This window comes from Morus notabilis, unplaced genomic scaffold (assembly GCF_000414095.1).
Source record: "Morus notabilis unplaced genomic scaffold, ASM41409v2 Scaffold298, whole genome shotgun sequence".
NCBI classification, from domain to species: Eukaryota; Viridiplantae; Streptophyta; class Magnoliopsida; order Rosales; family Moraceae; genus Morus; species Morus notabilis.
This window is the reverse complement of record NW_010359398.1, coordinates 26,304-38,344: the sequence shown is the minus strand read 5'-3', so window position 1 is coordinate 38,344 and position 12,041 is coordinate 26,304. Positions and strand designations below refer to the sequence as shown.

The following is a 12,041-nucleotide window of genomic DNA, read 5'->3' as shown; positions in this document are numbered from 1 at the left end:
GGAAAGAGTCTCTCCCAAGCCTGAGTGAAGTCTTTTCCACCATTCGGAGTGAAGTCTTTTCCACCATTCGAAGTGAAGAAGGAAGGAGGGGAATCATGCTTGAAACCCCACTGAATGAAGGAGCAGCGCTGATTGCCACGACTTCAGCAACAACCAATGGAGATTCAGTGAAACATGAGACTCCAAGGACCCTGAATAACACGACCAGACCTTGGAACAGCGGTAGAGAGATCAAACCTTCGAACAACAATAGAGAAAATCTGTTTTGTAACTACTGCAAGAAAACAGGTCATACCAAAGACATTTGCTGGAAACTTCAGAGGAGAAACAACCTACAGTAGCAGTATGTAGTGTGCAATTAAGCTGCCAACATTGCTAGTACCGAAGAAGACACTACTACTGTCGAAGTGAATGGGTTGAATAAGGAGGAAATTGAAAAACTACGACGCTTTCTCACTGCAATTGAAAAACCAGCGGGTTCATGTTCCATGGCCCAATCAGGTAAGTTTTCCTCAACTCATTCCTTGAGTACTTCGAAGAACAGTTTTTTGGAATTTGGATAATTGACTCAGGAGCCACCGACCAAATGACATTTTCTTCCAATATTTTTTCATCTTATACACCGTGTTCTAGCAGCCAAAAATAAAAGTTGCCGATGGAACCTTTGCCGCTGTTGCTGGAAAAGGAACCATAAATCTCATGTCTTTTCTTTCTCTAAAATCCGTTCTTCACGTCCCCAAATTGTCAGTCAATTTAATATCAATTAAAAAACTCACCTCTGATCTGAATTGTAAAGTGATTTTTTATCCTGCGTATTGTGAAATTCAGGACTAGGATACAGGGAAGATGATTTGGCATGCTAAGGAATAGGAAGGGCTTTACTACTTGGACACTGGTGGTGGTAATGGTGAAATCAGTTGCATTTCGCAATCATATTTGTCAGAAACCCAGTCTGCTGAAAGGGCTCAAATTTGGCTACATCATGTTAGATTTCAATTGTTATTTCATAAGAATGGGTCATCCATCTTTTCCTTTGTTAAAGACTATCTTTCCCTTGTTATTTCATAAGATTGATGTTAAATATTTCAATTGTGAGGTGTGTCAAATGGCTAAACACCATAGAGTTTCATATCCTTTAAGCAGTTCAATAACATCTCAACCTTTCTCTTTAGTTCATACTGATGTGTGGGGACCCTCTAGAATTTCAAATATTAATGGGGCTCAATGGTTTGTTTCATTCATAGATGATTTTTCAAGGACTACTTGGCTATTTTTGATGAAAAACAAGTCTGATGTGAGTATAATTTTTCCTATGTTTAATAAAATGGTTTCCACTCAATTTGGTGTTTGTATTAAACACATTCGGTCTGCCAATGCACGAGAATATTTCAATCAAGTAATGTCACCATTTCTCCAAGAAAATATAATCCATGGGTCCTCTTGTGTTGATACTCCCCAACAAAATGGGATTGCAGAAAGAAAAAATCGCCATCTCCTTGATATCACCGTGCTTTGTTGTTTGAAAAAAATGTGCCTAAATTCTATTGGGGAGAAGCCGTCCTAACAGCCACATATTTGATTAATCGCTTGCCCAGTAGAGTGTTAGGAAACAAGTCACCTATTGATATTCTCTCCACTCACTTTCCAGATGTTAAGAGAACCCAACTTCCATTAAAAACCTTTGGTTGCACAGCCTATGTCCATATCTCGGAGAAAAACCAAAAGAGCAAACTTGATCCAAGAGCTTTCAAGTGCATCTTTCTAGGATACTCATCAACACAAAAGGGATATAAATGTTATCATCCGGCCTCAAGGAAATTTTTTGTCTCTAAAGATGTCACTTTTGCCGAAAACCAAAAGTTTTATGATCCAAGTTGCCTTCCGGGAGAAATGAGAACTGAAGATAACCTTGATTTCCTTCAATTTGATCTATCAAGTTCAGTTCTTACAACCCCAATTCCGTTGAATTCCGATCATGAACATCCAGCAAGTCCATTGGGTCAAGAAGAAACAACCTTGTCTAGTCCTGCCCGACAAAATAGTCATGTTCTCGAGTCTTTCCCAAACCAGTCGAGTCCTACCGGTGAGCCTAGTGAAAATCGTCCTCAGTCCACCTTTCCACTGCAAGTGTACTCAAGAAGAAAACTAGTTCTTGAACCCATGCACAACCAATCATCTGAATCAAATCCAAGTAATGAATCCAACTCTTCTTTACTGCCTCAGTTTCATGATCTTTATATTCCAATTGCTTTAAGAAAAGGAACACGAAAATGTACCCAACATCCCATAGCCAACTTCATTTCATACGACCATCTCTCCTCGTCCCATAGAACCTTTCTCACCAAATTAAACACCATTGAAATTCCAAAAAATGTTCAAGAAGCACTTGGGAATGGGGAGTGGAAAAAAGCCATGATTGAGGAAATGAGAGCACTTGAGAAAAACAAAACTTGGGAGATTGTGGAGTTGCCTAAAGGAAAAAAGGTGATTGGGTGTAAGTGGGTATTCATAGTGAAATATAATGCGGATGGGACTCTTGAGAGATATAAGGCCAGACTTGTTGCCAAAGGTTACACTTAAACATATGGGATAGATTACATAGAAACATTTGCCCCTGTAGCCAAAATGAACACCATTCAGATCTTATTATCACTGACAGCTAATCTAACCTGGACTCTGCAGCAATTTGATGTAAATAATGCTTTTTTGCATGGAGATCTAGAGGAGGAAGCCTACATGGAGGTTCCACCTAGATTCAACCAAAACTTTGGGACTAACCATGTTTGCAGGTTGAAAAAGGCTCTATATGGTTTAAAGCAGTCCCCAAGAGCATGGTTTGGAAGGTTTGCAAAGGCCATGGAGAGAATTAAGTACAAACAATGTCAAGGAGATCACTCTCTTTGTCAAAAGATCAACAGCTGGGAAGGTCACTGCTCTAATTGTGTACGTTGATGACATAATTGTGACAGGTGACGAAACAGAAGAAATTAGAAAGTTGAAGACTCATCTCTCCAGGGAGTTTAAAATAAAGGACCTAGGAAAGCTCAAGTATTTCCTAGGAATTGAAGTCGCTCACTCGAAGCTTGGAATTTTCCTCTCAACAAAAATATATCCTGGATCTACTCAAAGAAACTGGCGTGCTCGGATGCAGACCATCTGAAGTTCCCATTGACTACACTCACAAGTTGGGAGAAGCCGTTGAAAGTCCAGAAGTGGATAGAGGAAGGTACCAAAGATTGATTGGTAAACTTATCTATCTATCACATACCAGGCCAGACATTGCTTATGCTGTAAGTATTCTAAGCCAGTTTATGCATGCTCCACGAGAAGCTCACCTGAAAGTTGCGTACAAGACTTTGCAGTACTTGAGGGGCACTCCAGGAAAAGTAATCTTATTCAAGAGAAATGGCAGAATCGATTTAGAAGCATACACAGATGCAGATTGGGCAGGATCAATCATCGATAGAAGATCTACCACAGGTTACTGCACTTTCCTAGGAGGAAACCTGATAACTTGGAGGAGCAAGAAGCAAACTGTAGTCTCTAGATCAAGTGCCGAGGTTGAATTCAGAGCAATGGCTCAAGGTATATGTGAGTTACTTTAGATTAAAATTGTCCTAAGTGATTTAAGGATCAAGTGGGAAGAAATAATGAAGCTATACTGTGATAACAAGCCCGCCATCAGCATTGCTCATAATCCGGTTCAGCATTGCTCATAATCTGGTTCAGCATGACCGAACTAAGCACTTGAAAATCGACCGACATTTCATCAAGGAAAAGCTAGAAAGTGGTCTAATTTGCACTCCCTACGTTCCTACAAACAGACAACTGGCAGACATCTTAACCAAGGGTCTATCTGTCACTGCATTTCAAAGCATCGTCCGCAAACTAGGAATGGAAAACATCCACTCACCAGCTTGAGGAGGGGTGTTGACAAATCTTCAAGGATAGGATTCGTTGACTTTGGTTTTAAGGGAATTTGTTCCTTGATTTCCAGAGTCGATGCAAGCTGAAAATTCTTGTATATTAGGCCTTTATTTGTAATTAGTGATGAATATTGTGTTACCATAAATAGCTCCTAGGTAGACTGTTTTGTAATCTATAAATAGGCTGTACAGTTTATGAAAATTATCAATCAGTTCATCAATTTGTTCAGAGTTTAATGATATAGGGTCACACGAAAAGTTGGTGCTAGCTAATATAAGGACTCATGCTGGCTGCTGCTGCAGTAGAGTTTGATAACCTCAACTACAAGGTTGAAACATTATATACTAATAAATAGGTTACTATAGGAGCTCGTTAAAAGCAAAGGTACATAGAAGCACAAGATTGTGGTAGTCATACATTTCCAAAAATAAATTCGCAATGAAATTTAAAAATGATAAAAGCAATTAAAACGCAAGGCCAGCAGAGACAAAAATGTACAACTATGTTAAAAAGTTTACCTCATCAGACGAATCTGAAAGTGGCGTCAGAAGTGTATCAAATATGTCCTCCAGAAAAGTCAATACCTGTTTCAATTAGAGAATTAGTATTTGGTGCTACTGAGCTAAGCAAGGAGCAAACAAACAAAAAATTCACGTAACAACTCAGAGAGCTCTTAATACTACATATCACATAATAGGAACTTTTCCAATGGCTTTGGTTTAAAGGTGAAGAACATCAAGCTAGCCTTTCCTATGCCACATTATTTTGAAAACTAACACATTGAATTGGAAATCATAATATGTTGTCTCCAAGTAAAACCAAGTTATAACAGACATTCGGTCTCCAAGAAAATCCTCTAATTTCTTTCTACTGACTTTATAGACTACCAAGTATAACTGTCAGCAGTTATGGGAAATTCAGATGGAGGACGGATCATGTAATGGGAGAGATTACCAGAAGCATGGAATAATATATCTATATTACGTTAGTTCACGCAGGCCTTTGGGGAGATCAAAAGTCATCTTGAACATGAAATTGAGAATGAAATTTCACTTGGAAAACTCTATTGAGTAACAAACATGTATGCAAAACAGGTAAGTAACTAGATATAACTACAATTTGAAAACAGGTTCCTACTTTTGTTCCCCCTTTCTTTTTCGTTAGGCTGAGGAAGAATAAGTCATAGGTATGCAAAAACCTATTACCTCAGGGCAATGTCTGTTCAAAAGGGTTGATATCCAGTGCAATGCTTCTATTTTAGTAGCTTCCCACTGACTAGATAATTGGCTGATCAGTCAAAATATCCAGCAATTACCACAAAGTATTGTAGACTGGAAATTGATTAAAGAAAATACCACTTAATGTATCAAACCTAAAGAAGGGAGCTCAGTGAAGACAAAATAAAAGAGGAGAACATCACATCCCTATAGCTCCTAAAGGAGCAAAAGTGCCAACCCATAAAAGTAAAACATTTCAAACTGCATGTTCCAAAGGTTAAAAAAACTGCACCTCCTTGCAATAGAGAGGATAGATCCCACGTTAGATACTTCAGCTGGATCCACCTTGATTCCATGAAGCTCTTCATTAGTTTCACGAGCAACCTGTAGAAATAAATAAACTTCTTCTTTTGCAAGTCTTTAAAAAAAAAAAAAAAAAAATCCATGAACAAGGTTCTCAGCATAGATAGCTGAGAGAACACAACAACCCAAATTAAAACAAAAAATAAAACAAGAAAACATAAACAAACCAACCACTCTGATCTTCTCTTCTTTATCAGATATGCATGGTAAAATGGCTCCTAAAATATCAGCATAGTAAGGAACCAGCTGATCTCCACCAAGTTTTAAAAATTCACTTATCTGCACAGTCCAGTAGCACGTCAACAACTTATATAAAAGTATCTTTTTGTCTATCAAAAAGGTGTTCTTCATTAAGCTAACTAGGATAACATATTCAAAGAGAGATCTCATCTAGAGTAACATACCCATGTGATGGCAGTTAACCTAGTAAATTCATAGGGAGAAGCAGCCCTCTGCACAAGAATTTCAGCCATGCGACCGTAATCTACAGACTTCAAGAGTAGCACTGTTCGAGTCAGAAATTACAAATGAACAAGATAATTTGTTTCATGGCAAAACACTTGAAATAAAGATGCTTTTATTTTCAACAGAGCCATATATTTAATTTTAGTGTAAGTCTTACTGAGGAGTTCTTGATTTCTTGGAGAAACTCTGAAAGAGCAGAATCAGCTTGTTGACGTATTTCATGGCTAGAATCACTTAGCATATTAAACAAACCTGAAATTAACTGGGAATTGTGAGGCCATATGCATTTAGCGAAAAACGGGAAAAAGTGAACAGTTTATCAGACAAATCAATTACCATCTAGGAAATCAGGAAGAAACCCCAGCATTTCAATGTCTGGAACACTGTCCAGTACAGTGATCCATCCTACCAAAAACTGACGGACATAGGGATTCAGGACATTCATGTGCTCCCTCAACAATGGTATAAATTCTTCAATACTGAAGAAAAATAACACCACAAAACAATGAAACTCAATAAAAAACTTTGACCCCTAATGCAGACATTTGTAAATCTGACATGACAAACCACCAACCTGAATTGATCACTTTCAGTAACAATATCCTGTTCCATAACATGTAACAAATTTATGTAAGAAAGAAATGTCAAACAAGAAGACAATTTGAGGTAAGGAAGGAACAATCTGATATTTGAAATGAAATGCGTGAAGCAAGGGTTTCTGGACAAAATTACCTTCACAAGCCGATCTAAAAGATGTGCAGCACTTTGTACGTTTGCATCAGAATCAGCTTAAAGCTTGCATAAAGCATCAAAAATCTTATTAAAGAATATGATAAAATCCCCTCTTACAACCTGTGTATAACCAAAAATACATATCATGCCCAGCATAAATATGGGAATGTCATATTAATTTGTGGAAAAACGAATAGCAACACCACTCACCTTCGCTATGTTATGCAATGCTTCACAAGCATAATAACGAACCCTGCTGTCTTGGTCAGAAAAAGAATTAAGCACAGGAGGCACAATTTGCAGACACACACCAGAAGCACAAGAAAATATAAGAACTCTAGCAATTGGAAGAGGGAAGAGGAGGGGGGTTGTTGTTCATGAAGCACAAATACGCAGCATCCACAACATCCTGTTGTGAGCTTTATGTACTTTAGTCCACCTGACATTTGAATACATAATACTGAACAGAACAACAATCAAAGTTTATTTATTTTCAATTAAGTAATCATATCAGTTAATGTTTTCTATATTGGAACTACATGATTAGTTGAACATAAGGCCTCCCAAACGATATAGGGGACAATACAACTCTTGCAGCAAACATAAAAGGTAAACATTAGCATCTAGAGCAGTAATGAAATCAGTTAAGTAATCAAATCAGTTAACTTTTTTCTATATTGGAACTACATGATTAGTTGAACATAAGGCCTCCCAAACGATATAGGGGACAATACAACTCTTGCAGCAAACATAAAAGGTAAACATTAGCATCTAGAGCAGTAATGAAATCAGTTAAGTAATCAAATCAGTTAACTTTTTTCTATATTGGAACTACATGATTAGTTGAACATAAGGCCTCCCAAACGATATAGGGGACAATACAACTCTTGCAGCAAACATAAAAGGTAAACATTAGCATCTAGAGCAGTAGTTCGTCAATTCTAGATGAAATACATCAACACAAAAGGAAGTGAAAAGCAATCCACTATAACACAGCACCATTACAAATAACAGACAAAACAACATCCACATAAAGCACCTTCTTGGTCAAAGAACCTTCTAAAGGGAATCAGAAAGTGGTATGTCGTGACCCCTTGTGAAATTACTTGACAAATCGTCAACCGTGTGAAGTTACTTGACAAATGAACAACGTTCATTCATCTATTTCATCCTACCCACCTCGGTAATTGCAGTGCAGGTTATTTAATGAAACGAACTATGAATTCAGTAACTCAGACATAACTAAAAACTGCACAAATTCAAATTGATTACATTAAAAGGAAATTCTATCATTTCCAAATTCCACCTACTAGAAGATACAAAATGAGATCATCTGTAAATTGGAAATTAACCACTCTCATTAATCATTTCGAGTCACGGGTACTCGTCCTGGCGAATCAACACAAGTTGCAAACAATCTACTTTGCAGCCGGGTTATAGGTTTTAAACCTCACTGCTGCGGGAAGCTTAATCGTACATGTTTCTACCAACACTTGAATCATGATTCATTATAAAGCAACCATAACCTAGAATTACACTAGACAAAGAAAACAAGGAAAAAAAATCATCACCATCAATTCATTTTCAGTTCTTACTTCTAGATGTTGAGCAGCCTCTGAAGTCAACCCAACTGTGGCAGCTGCTAATGCTAGATTTAAAATGATCTAAACATGATCTAAACAAGATCAAAAACACTAATCTAGCTTAAAATCCGAAAATGCCACAAAAATTTCTTATTTGGGATTTAGGCATACCTCTTCTGGTGGGCAGCGGAAACAGCTCGTCCACGGTCGCCGGAATCCGCCAATGGCCGGTCGGAGTGGGTGGAGAACCTGCAAACGTGAGAAGAACGGCAAGAGGAGCATGAACTCCTCCCTGTCTCTCCCTCTCTGTTTTGGTCGGCCACACCCACACACACATACGAACCCTCCCAAAAAAAACCAAGGGTGGCTCCACAAATGGAGCAAAATGAGATAGGGTGGTGATATTGGTTTTAACCGATATTTAATTTGAGAGGGTATTTGTCCAATAGGTTAACTAAATATTATAAGATAGAGAGAGTTTAAATGTCTGAGTTAATAAAATAAGTGTTCATCTCATAATGGATCGATATTTAACATACATGCATGTATTAATTCATATTAATACAGTCGTTCATAAAATGCTTTAATTAATTACTGAGTGAATTATATGATTATGGAAGTTCACATAAAAATATTCCAACAATCTCCCACTTGGATGACATAATCATAGAACGAACATTCACTCATCACAACATAAGCATCAACTAAGGCTTTGTTCATTTCATCGATTCGAGTTTTCAGTTTTAGGTTTCTACAGTAAAAAGTTCTCAGAAAATGTCACATCTAACTTTTTCTGCTACAGTGAAAAGCTCTCAGAAAATGTCACATCTCAGCTCGAATTGAAAACTCGAATCTATGAAGTGAACGAGGCCTAAGAATCTCACATAATAAACACGAGCCCAAAACAATCATGCATAATAATGTATCGATGGGATACAATCATTATACATAATCAGGCGCTAGAGATTCATTAAAGTATGACGACAACTTCAATATATGGATAAAAAACAATGATAGAGACTAACGACCATATGTCTCTTTTCAACTTGTCACTTTGCCAACTAAAAAAGTGTGTCAACACAACATCACACATAAAGTGATAGATCAATGAATACGCATGTATTATTTGAGGCATAAGCAATCCTTATCAATAACAACATGTCACACACAAATGGCAGTAAACTCCCACTAACTCATTACAACTACAGGCTCCTTACGGTCCGGAGTGGGATGCGTGTTCTTAAAACACCTAATAGGTAAGCCTTTAGTAGAATTGCCAACATGTTGTTTATAGGCGTGTTTTCAATAACAATGAGACTTTTTACAATTTCTCTTTATAAAAATAGAACACACCATTATCATGCTTGAGCGGACAATGCTCATGGTATTCTAAGATAAATATATTATTATGAAACTTTCACAACACAGTTTCATCCAGTCCGAAAATGGAGTGAACTACTCCTAATGCTGAAACAAGGTTCCACAATTACATCACACAAATAACCTCACGATACGTCACATACTCCGCATCACAGTCAAGGACGCTACGAGTGTCTATTTGACACTTTTTAACAAAGTAGCTCCTTTTATCATTTGATCATAAGGGACAACTTTATCTGATCTCTCTTACTTCACCATAAGGACATTACACCTTTGAGAGTTTGTCACTTTAACAAACAATGCTTACTAGGAGAACAAGAATGCATACTGAACCTGTTCGAAATAAGAACAATATAGGTTCTCTGAGACGACCACAAAATGCACTTATCCTTGTCACAGAGAATCTACATGCCTAGAACATAAGAGGCTTCTTTAAGCTTCTCAAACCAAAGTGACCAGGCTACATGTTATTCGTCTTAACCAGTAGGTCAGAATCATTAGGTGCGAGCAAGTTGTCACCGACACAAAAACATGAACATGAAACTACTCCCACTGACCTTACACATATGCATTTATCAACAACGTTCTCCATAAAGCTAATTTTAGTGAAAGTCTCATCCTAAAATTGAGACGCTACTGGCTTGGTGTTATCCATACACTCTCTCTCATCATAGAGTTTCTCAACACATTAGTGGAGCTAGGAAACACATCCACTCTCAAGGCTATGTCAATTCTAACACCATGAATTCATAAGGAGAGATCCACACCATTAATGATAACTTGTCCCATTTAGCGTCAAAATAGCGGAGATACAAGGATTGCTCAAGGCTAAAGAAAACAACAAGGGCAACCAACAATAAACATGTAAAACAAGATCATGCAATTTGCCCTTCACTTAGCCTTCCCAATGATCTAAGCCAATATGATCATTGTGTGTTAGAGTCCGTTGAGCAAGAATAGAACTCTTTCGCAGGTAAGGACAATTCATCAAACATCACAACCAAATGCATCAATCCATTACCGATAGGGTAGTAAAGATTATACGGTTCATGACATCTAACAAACTTCCTTCACCAGTCTAAGCATCCTACCAAACAATTAATTATCGATAGGATAATTTAATTGCCTGTATGGATCCTAACAATATGGTAAATACATACCTTTATCCTTAACACTCTGATATATTATTTGACTATAATATGAGTTTAGTGATTGTGCAAGTCCACTTATAATCATTCACAATATTCTCCCACTTGGACTGCATAATCAATACCGACAATACTCATATAATACAAAATGTCAAATAATAATATGTAACCAAAATACATGATAAAGACAACAAGCTTAAGCTCCAACAAGACTCAAGCGTCCTACCAAACAATAACATTATCGATAGGATAATTTCATTACCCGTATGGACTTTCGGAACATAATCAACAAATTAAGTTTATCCATATAACAATTTATTATTTGATAATAGTATGTGAGTTAGTAATTATGCTAATCCACAAAAAAATATTTTTAATTTTCTCCCACTTGGATAGTATAATCAAAAAACATGATACACACATAAAATAAGATATCAAATAATAATGAGACATCAAAAATAAATAAATTATGGATAAACTTATAGCTTAAGCTTTATAATAGCACATGAGCTTCTAATTAAAAATTTTCATTCTCACTCTAACACAAAAGAGACCATGTATGCCTATACAAATAATTAGGCATTAAAACATTAAACACAGAATGGGCATTTCAAAAATTTAAACAAACATTTATATTATATGTCTAAATTTTATTTACCAAAATATCAAATTAAGTGGGAGAACAAATAAATATGACCATATAATATAGAGTAACAAACATGCCCTGAAATTTTAGGTCTCAAAATAGTGAGAATTAAAACTACCCTGAAATTTTAGATCTCAAAGGGAAGAAAATTGAGATGGATGTGTTTGGGAAAAGGGAGAGATGATGGAAAAATTGGTTGGAGAAACCTCTCTGCTTTTCTTTTACTTTTAATAATATCATTCTCAATTTGACTCTATAGAGCTGTAATGGTTTAGTGTCTCTCATGTTTTTGTAGGTAGGGCTTCCATACCTTCTTATTATTGGCTTAATTGGTCTTTCAATTGTACATTCTAAATTCACACCACCACGGGTATTTATGGTTTAAAAAGAAACCAAAGGTCCCTATTTTCTTTTCTTTCCTTTCTCCCTTTTTCTTGTTTTCATTACTAAGTTTTAGGAAAGGGCATATTTTTCTTTCACAATAGTTATGCATTTTAATTGCTAAAAAACGTAGTTATAAAATTTCCTTTTTTGAAAGCTACATCATTATAGTGTGATAGATTGATGTCTGCATTTGTTT

General features: G+C 36.6%; 1 pseudogene; it reads right to left on the bottom strand.

Annotated features, from left to right (window-relative positions):
• Positions 1-8,654, bottom strand: part of LOC21396098 — a 9,807-nt pseudogene extending 1,153 nt beyond the window's left edge.
• Positions 8,655-12,041: the final 3,387 nt, after the last annotated feature.